Genomic DNA, 7,343 nt, shown 5'->3' on the forward strand with positions numbered 1-7,343 from the left:
TAACATTAAATTCAAGAATTTAAGAAATTCCTATCGTAACTTGTTGAATTATGAAGCTTTAAGCTTGTTCTCCAATGTCTTCCTTAAGCTCTCTAAAAAAAAAACTCTCTTCTTCGAGTTGTATATCTCTCTCTCTCTCTACAAAGCCCACTAATTCCCTCATATTTTGAGCTCAAGAATATAAGCTATTATATATATATATATAGGCTCAATCAGTTTATTTAATTAATCAAAGCTTAAGTACATTAATTATAACTTAAGTTAATTGAATTTAATCTACTTAATTTGACCTGAATCAATTTTTTAATTAAATTTCACAATAGACTCTAAAAATTACACTGATCACAATAAAGTAATTAATTTCGGTTTCTGTCGCCTTTATGACCCGCAATTTACAACAATCCATTTCAAATTACTTCATTCCTTCCTAATTTCTGGGTTTTTCCAAAACTAGGTTCAAGCTTCAAAAATGGAGTTTGCCTTGCATTAATCCATGAAAACACTTTCATAAATTTGTAAATACTTCAGGAAATTCAAATACATAATTATTCTCAAGTCTCTTGCACAAATCTCATGATTCTTTCATAAATGGGTCTCAAATGTTCATGCATGTATAGATTAGTTTCAAACTCACAACAATGGCTTTCAAAACATGAGGTTAGACTTCAAAACTCTTTAAATCAAGGATATATGTAAGAATAAATTCTGAAATTCAACATAGATTACATATTCATGCTCATAAATGTTGATTCAACACACACACACACACATATATACATATATGCATATATATATATATATATGCAAAACTTCCGTATTCATCATCTTCAAGCTAGTTCATGCAATTACTCCCATAATCCTTTTAATTCCATGGATTAGATGATACAAAATGTAAAGATAAATACATACCAAGAGTTTAATTTTAGATTAGGAGATGAATCTCCCTAGCTCTCTTCTTCTTCCACCCAAGCTTCTCTCTATCTTTCTCTCACTACTAAATTATACATACAAATATGGTTACTCAGTACACCCACCAGATTGCTGAGCACACACACACCCACACCCACACAGATTTCTTCGCACACACCCAGATTCTCAGTACACCCACCAAAAAATAATCTCCCACACTCAACATCATTAAATGTCCCAATACATACCACACTTAATTAAATCATTTATTATAAATAGGATACTTCTACTTTTTATTTTATTTTATTCACTAATTAATTTGTCTATGGCTTTAATTAATTCCTAATTTTCTTTAAATTAAATTAAATTATATTCACTCAAATTAAATTACTCCTCATCAAATTATGATCTCAATTACACTAAATTTAATTATATAAGTGTGAATTAGGTTCTAATTACCTATCCAATAATTTAATTCTAGCATGTTAAAATTTACGAATTAGACAAGTTTATTTCTCATTCTAACTTATCTGTTCTTAATAACAAATTCAATAAATCACATGACAATCGATAACACTTAACAATACATAATCGCATAATTAAAATTAAACACGTAATATGTAATCAATATATAATCAATTTACTTAATTAAGGTGGTGGTCGTCACACTACTTATGTGAATTTTTATATCAGTACACACTGTTTTGAATGTTCCTATCATTGCACACTGATATGGATGTTCACACCAGTGGCCATTGAAATGAATGGTTGTGTCAATACACACTAATGTGCATGTTCACATCATTAATGTCAACCTTGACATCATTGTCTACCAATGTGTGTACTACATTTGTCTTCGTGCCAACATAAGCAAAACACTGGTGTCAATGTTTACATTAGATCATTTTATTGTGAATGTTCATACCATTGCATACTGTTGTGAACATTCACATCAGTTTATAATGATGCCAACATTTATACTAGTGTCTACCGATGTGTGTGTCACATTTGTTTTTTTATAAACAGGAGTGAACAGGCCCTGTGAATATTCATATTACATATATAATAAGATTTATGGGATTTACCATTAACAACATAACACATCCGGTGACTCGTCCTGGTTTTCCCCAATTTTGACCCACTGACCCCATGAGAGTTACCCGGATGCTCTGAGCCCAGTCATACTTGATCATCTTGTCCAATGGGTCCATGTATGAATAGAATGCCCATCCAAATGTTTCTTCAGATGTGGAAAAGAATAGTTTCACGCATGCATACATGCAAACTAATCTTGCAACCTCTTTGTTGTCTTGTTTCTTTGTGCCATTAAATGCTTAATTCAGAATTTCACGTATTTTTGCTGCACTTGATCGACTAATATCCTTGCACGCTCGGTGTCTGATACCGGTAGTTGGTTTCGCGCCATAAGAGAGGTCCATTGGCTTAGTGCCGCAGTTCACTCCAAAAATAAGTGATACATCACTTCTAAAAATCTGAATGTTCTTCTCCCCAATGTAAAACCTCCCACTGGATGGCTTGAATGTTTGCACAATATGTACAATGACATCATCGTATTTCATGCAATGATTGAGGTCAATTTCATTATTAATCAAACAATCAAATAAGGGCCAAAATGGTGTTTTCCTATAGCATTTTAATTGACCATTTGAAAATTTTATACCTTTCAATAGTTTCACCAATCCAATTATATTAGACCGATAGTTGACCTTTTTCATGTTCACTTGTTCGGGACTAGTTGTTTGATCGGGTTTGCCTATGACACAGGCTTCCTCTTTCTTTCTTTTGCCTTGAAATTTACGGGGACACCTGTTTGTTCAAATACAAACAAATTTAATGTTATTGTTCATAAATGAATAGTGATAATAACTATAAATTATATGTTATGTGAATAATGGGATGATCATGGTGAAATATTATGTGAATAGCTGGTGTACATGTTCACATGAATAGGTTATAGCACATGATAACCCAACATGATACAATAACAAACTAGCAAAATCAAACATGATATAAATATGTGCGATGGGTACAGTCTTGTGTTGTTAATGTTGCCATTGGTTTGTAGTCATTACCAATATCTAACAATCTGATGTAAATATTCACATTATTTACAATGGAATTCAGATTGAATCAAAAAAGGGTTGACAACCATCCAAGATTAGGGGCTCTACATCAACAAGCAACAATACTAACAATTTTGTTAATATCTCTATCATATTCCATTATATCAGAAGGTAAATATTGACATTGATGTCAGAATGTGAATATTGGCATTATGTTCAGAATGTACTGACATTGACATAAGGGAGGAGATAGGGAGTGTATTATAAAACAATAATACATGAAAATTGGGGGTTCTATGGTTATCAACAATCAGCAATACCAACATTGACAAAGGGAAAAAAACAAAGTTCATTAGCAAATCACAACCACAAACATTAATAACAAAGGAATGTAAATTATATATTTGTTTGTTAATGTTATTCATATTCAATAAAAAATCAACATCACCAACATGGATAGAGTGAAAATAGGGAGTTCATTACAAGATGAAATCCAAAAACAACAATAATAACAAGGGCAATGTGAACATATACATTTGTGATTAGATTATATTATCATTGTTTGAAAACTAGAGGGTGGAAAGATGGTGCTTACCTTTGGTCCTCATTGTGGGTGGGATATGTAAATCGACGGCCGGCGACAACCAAAGGAAAAACGAACCTCAATCCTTTTGATGCAAACCTTCGCAGTGGTGCATTGATGTGGAATAGTAGTGGTCAGCGATGGTTGACGGTGAAGGACGAGAATGGAGTATGCCCGAGAGAAATAGAATGAGGGTATTTTGGTCTTACTACACTAAATGGGACCTAATGGAATAATAAAAAATGATTTGGGTTTTATGATATAAAAGTTTTAGAAATGGGATTTATGAATAAAGCTCCCATAAAAAATTGGCACATAATACCACATTATTGTAAGTATAACTGTGAGAATTCTATATTTTTATTATTATTATTATTATTATTATTATTTTTGTAGGGCTTAAACATATAACATTTTAATTTGAAAATTATTTTATATTTTTTTAAATGAAAAATATTTATCATCAAAATAAACTTATATTTCGTTTAGTCACGGAATTTATCTTCGTTAAAAATAGGGTGATTCTCCTTACAATACCTGTTGGAAAATTTGAATTTCAATTACTCCAATGGTTGTGTCTCTTGAGATGGAAAGGTGTGTCCTTTTGAAGGGTCATAACCTTTCTGAAGAGTCACATAGAAGTTTATAAATTCCATCTCCCTCACTTCAATTTGGATAGAAAATTGTCATTTTCTTCTTCACTTTGTATTTATTCTTCATATTTTCTAAGTCTAATTTCCTATAAAGAGAGTACATGCACAGCGAAATTCACTAGTCTTGCAATAGTAGTGCTGCTAGTACAAGATATTGATCGTTGTATCTTGGGAGATAGATGTCCATTGAATCCTAAGCACCGGTGGGAGGACAAATCTGTCTTAAGGAAAGAGTGTCACACACTCGACTCGATCAGGTTTTATCTATTTATGTACTGTAAGTTTTATCACGTTATTATGTCGATTTATTTTAGTTTTTGGTTTTGCCCAAAAATTGTTTGCATAATTTTAAATTATATTTTCCATATAGTTCGGTATTATTTTCCTAACAATCTTAAGACAGACACTTTGAAAAGATGGAATTATATATATTTTGGAGATTAAAAAAAAAAAAGATTCAATTTCAATTCGATTGATTGCATGGCAATCAAAGGGTCTATCACACAACAATTGCAGTAATTTCAGAAAAGAATAGGAAATTTTTTCCTCTAGATAATTCATTTGTTGTCTATGGTCATGAATTTGGTTTTGTTATGGGTATTAGAAAAATGAAACATGATTTTGATTATTTATTATATGGGTTCAAAACATATATACATTTGGTTTTTTTTTTTAAACCATAAAATGTAGTAGCTTGCTGTCATGACCCAAACCCGCCCCTATGGGTTAGGTATTGTAACCGGCCAGTAATCCGTGATTACCAAAGGCCTTCTTAACAGTAATGACAGTAATACAGAGTAAAGGGGCTGGCGGAAGCCAAAACAGTAAATAAAGATGTCCAATGAGCTGTGATATTCTGTATGCAAAAAGACTTTTCTGAACATATTCACATTTGTAGTCAAAACACATTTACATATCAGATATACATACATACAAGTTAGGGATTCAATCCCTATGCCATAACTGTACAGTCAAACTTATTCAGTCTATACAAAATAGAGACAAAAATGGTGATTCTGGAACACCCCAAAACAGCCTTGGCTTGGACGGACTTGGAACCTCGAGGTGAGACACAATGGTTGGCTTTGACAAAACAAGAGCTAACCCGACGCTCCTAGCTCCGGTCCGGTGCCTGGACACCTACATATATATGTAAACAGTGAGCTAAAGCCTAGTGAATAACAGTAATGTAAAGAGGTTAAGAATGAATGTCCTTTCAGTAATTAAACAGGCATATCAGTCACTTAGAAACCATAACAGTCATAGTACAGTAGGTCTTAACAGACCGAACAGTCAGTCGATGGCCATCACAATAGTAACAGTAGTTGTTCCAAATATGGGAACCGACAGAGATCTTTGTGTCAGTAGCAGTAACAGTACAGTAACAGTAAATTGCTATGGATGCCACGAATACAGTTTACAAAAAGGACAAACATTCATTCATTAAACAATAACGTTTCAGTAAGCAGAACAGTTGATCATTCAGAAAATAATCATAATTGAACATATCTTTACAACATTGTTACTCACAGAGCACTGGGCTATAAGCAGCTAGTGGGCGTCATCGGGTGCCAACCCTACACAGTTACAGAACGAACACACACTAAGTTACACACTCGGGAATCAACAACTTAGTCCCTATCTTGACTCAGTGTGGTTCTACATCAATATCCTCATTAAGATGCCTTAAACATGGCCTAGGAATGCCTAGGATGGAAAGAGGATGGAAGGATGCACTTTAAAACACTTTTCAAAATTTACTGAAACAGGGGTCTACGCTTGAGCGTGGCTTCTACGCTCGAGCGGACATGTAGACAAAAGAGCTCTGCTCGAGCGTGACTTCCTATGCTCGAGCGGATTGCAAACTTCATGAAAAGTGCTGGATGCATGCAATTCACGCTCGACGGACGCTCGACCCCCGCTCGAGCGTGAGACTCAGGTCCTCACTCGAGCGTGAACTTTCTCGCTTGAGCGGACTGTAAAACACATGAACTTCTGGGCATATGGATTTCACGCTCGAGTGTGACTTTCCACGCTCGAGCGGAAGTGTATGTACTCAGAGTGCACGCTCGGGCGTGAAGTCCTACACTCGAGCGTGGGTCTAAAATTTGGAATTTTCAGATTGAACCTCAAGCATGAAATTCAACTTTTAAAGCTTCAAATTCGATCCCCTTAGGCTAATTTTCTAGAAAAGTCTTGGAAACTCATAGTATAACATGTTTCAAAGATCAATTTGTAAACAAAGCCCATAGGTAAGTCAATTGAACACAAATTCAAAGGAACTTTCATGAACAATACAAGAACTTAACATGCATGAGTTCTAATGAATTCCAATGCTCCAAAACATAACCAAATGCAAGTTTGAACTCCAAAACATGATGAATTCATGGACTACAACCCAAATTGTGGACATGCATGTGGAAATTCATGAAGAACAACCTCAAAATTCAAAAATATGTACATGCATGCATGGATTAGCTACTCAAATCAACTCTTTAACTCAATTCTTGACTCTAGTCACCAAATTTCCATGAATCATGCAAGAAACAATTTAAACACATGAATAAGAGGATGAACTCCCTACCTTAGGTCTTGAATTAAAGTATGGAAGTTCAATTATGCAAATTCCTTTCAATTCTCCTAACTCTCCAAGCCAATTCTTGTTAAAATCAAATTCCTACCAAGTCTCTCTCTCTATCTCCCACGGTTTTTTCTGGGGAAAAGGAAGAGAAGTGGTGCATCAACATATGTAAAGTGTAAGGAGTGTTGGTCTAGGATTAGGCCACTTAGTGGCAAAAGTGGTAATAAATCCAACTAATGTGATTTAACATTATTTAATCTAATTTAATCATTCCAAATTAAATTTTAATTAAACGTGCCATAAAATCACATAAATTCTAATTAGCATAAAACACTAATCAATTTCTGGTTCGGTCGCCGATAAGACTTTCAATTCACAGTTCAAAGTTAAAACATGAACAGCTTCACTCAGAAATCAAACAGATAGAAATGCATTCAAAACAATACACTCATACAATCAGTTCAGAATTTCATTCTTATCAGTTACTTATCATGCTTAATCATAAATTAGCACTAATTAGAAGTGAGGGTTGT

Source organism: Camellia sinensis, chromosome 12, assembly GCF_055761805.1.
Source record: "Camellia sinensis isolate YWXY chromosome 12, ASM5576180v1, whole genome shotgun sequence".
NCBI classification, from domain to species: Eukaryota; Viridiplantae; Streptophyta; class Magnoliopsida; order Ericales; family Theaceae; genus Camellia; species Camellia sinensis.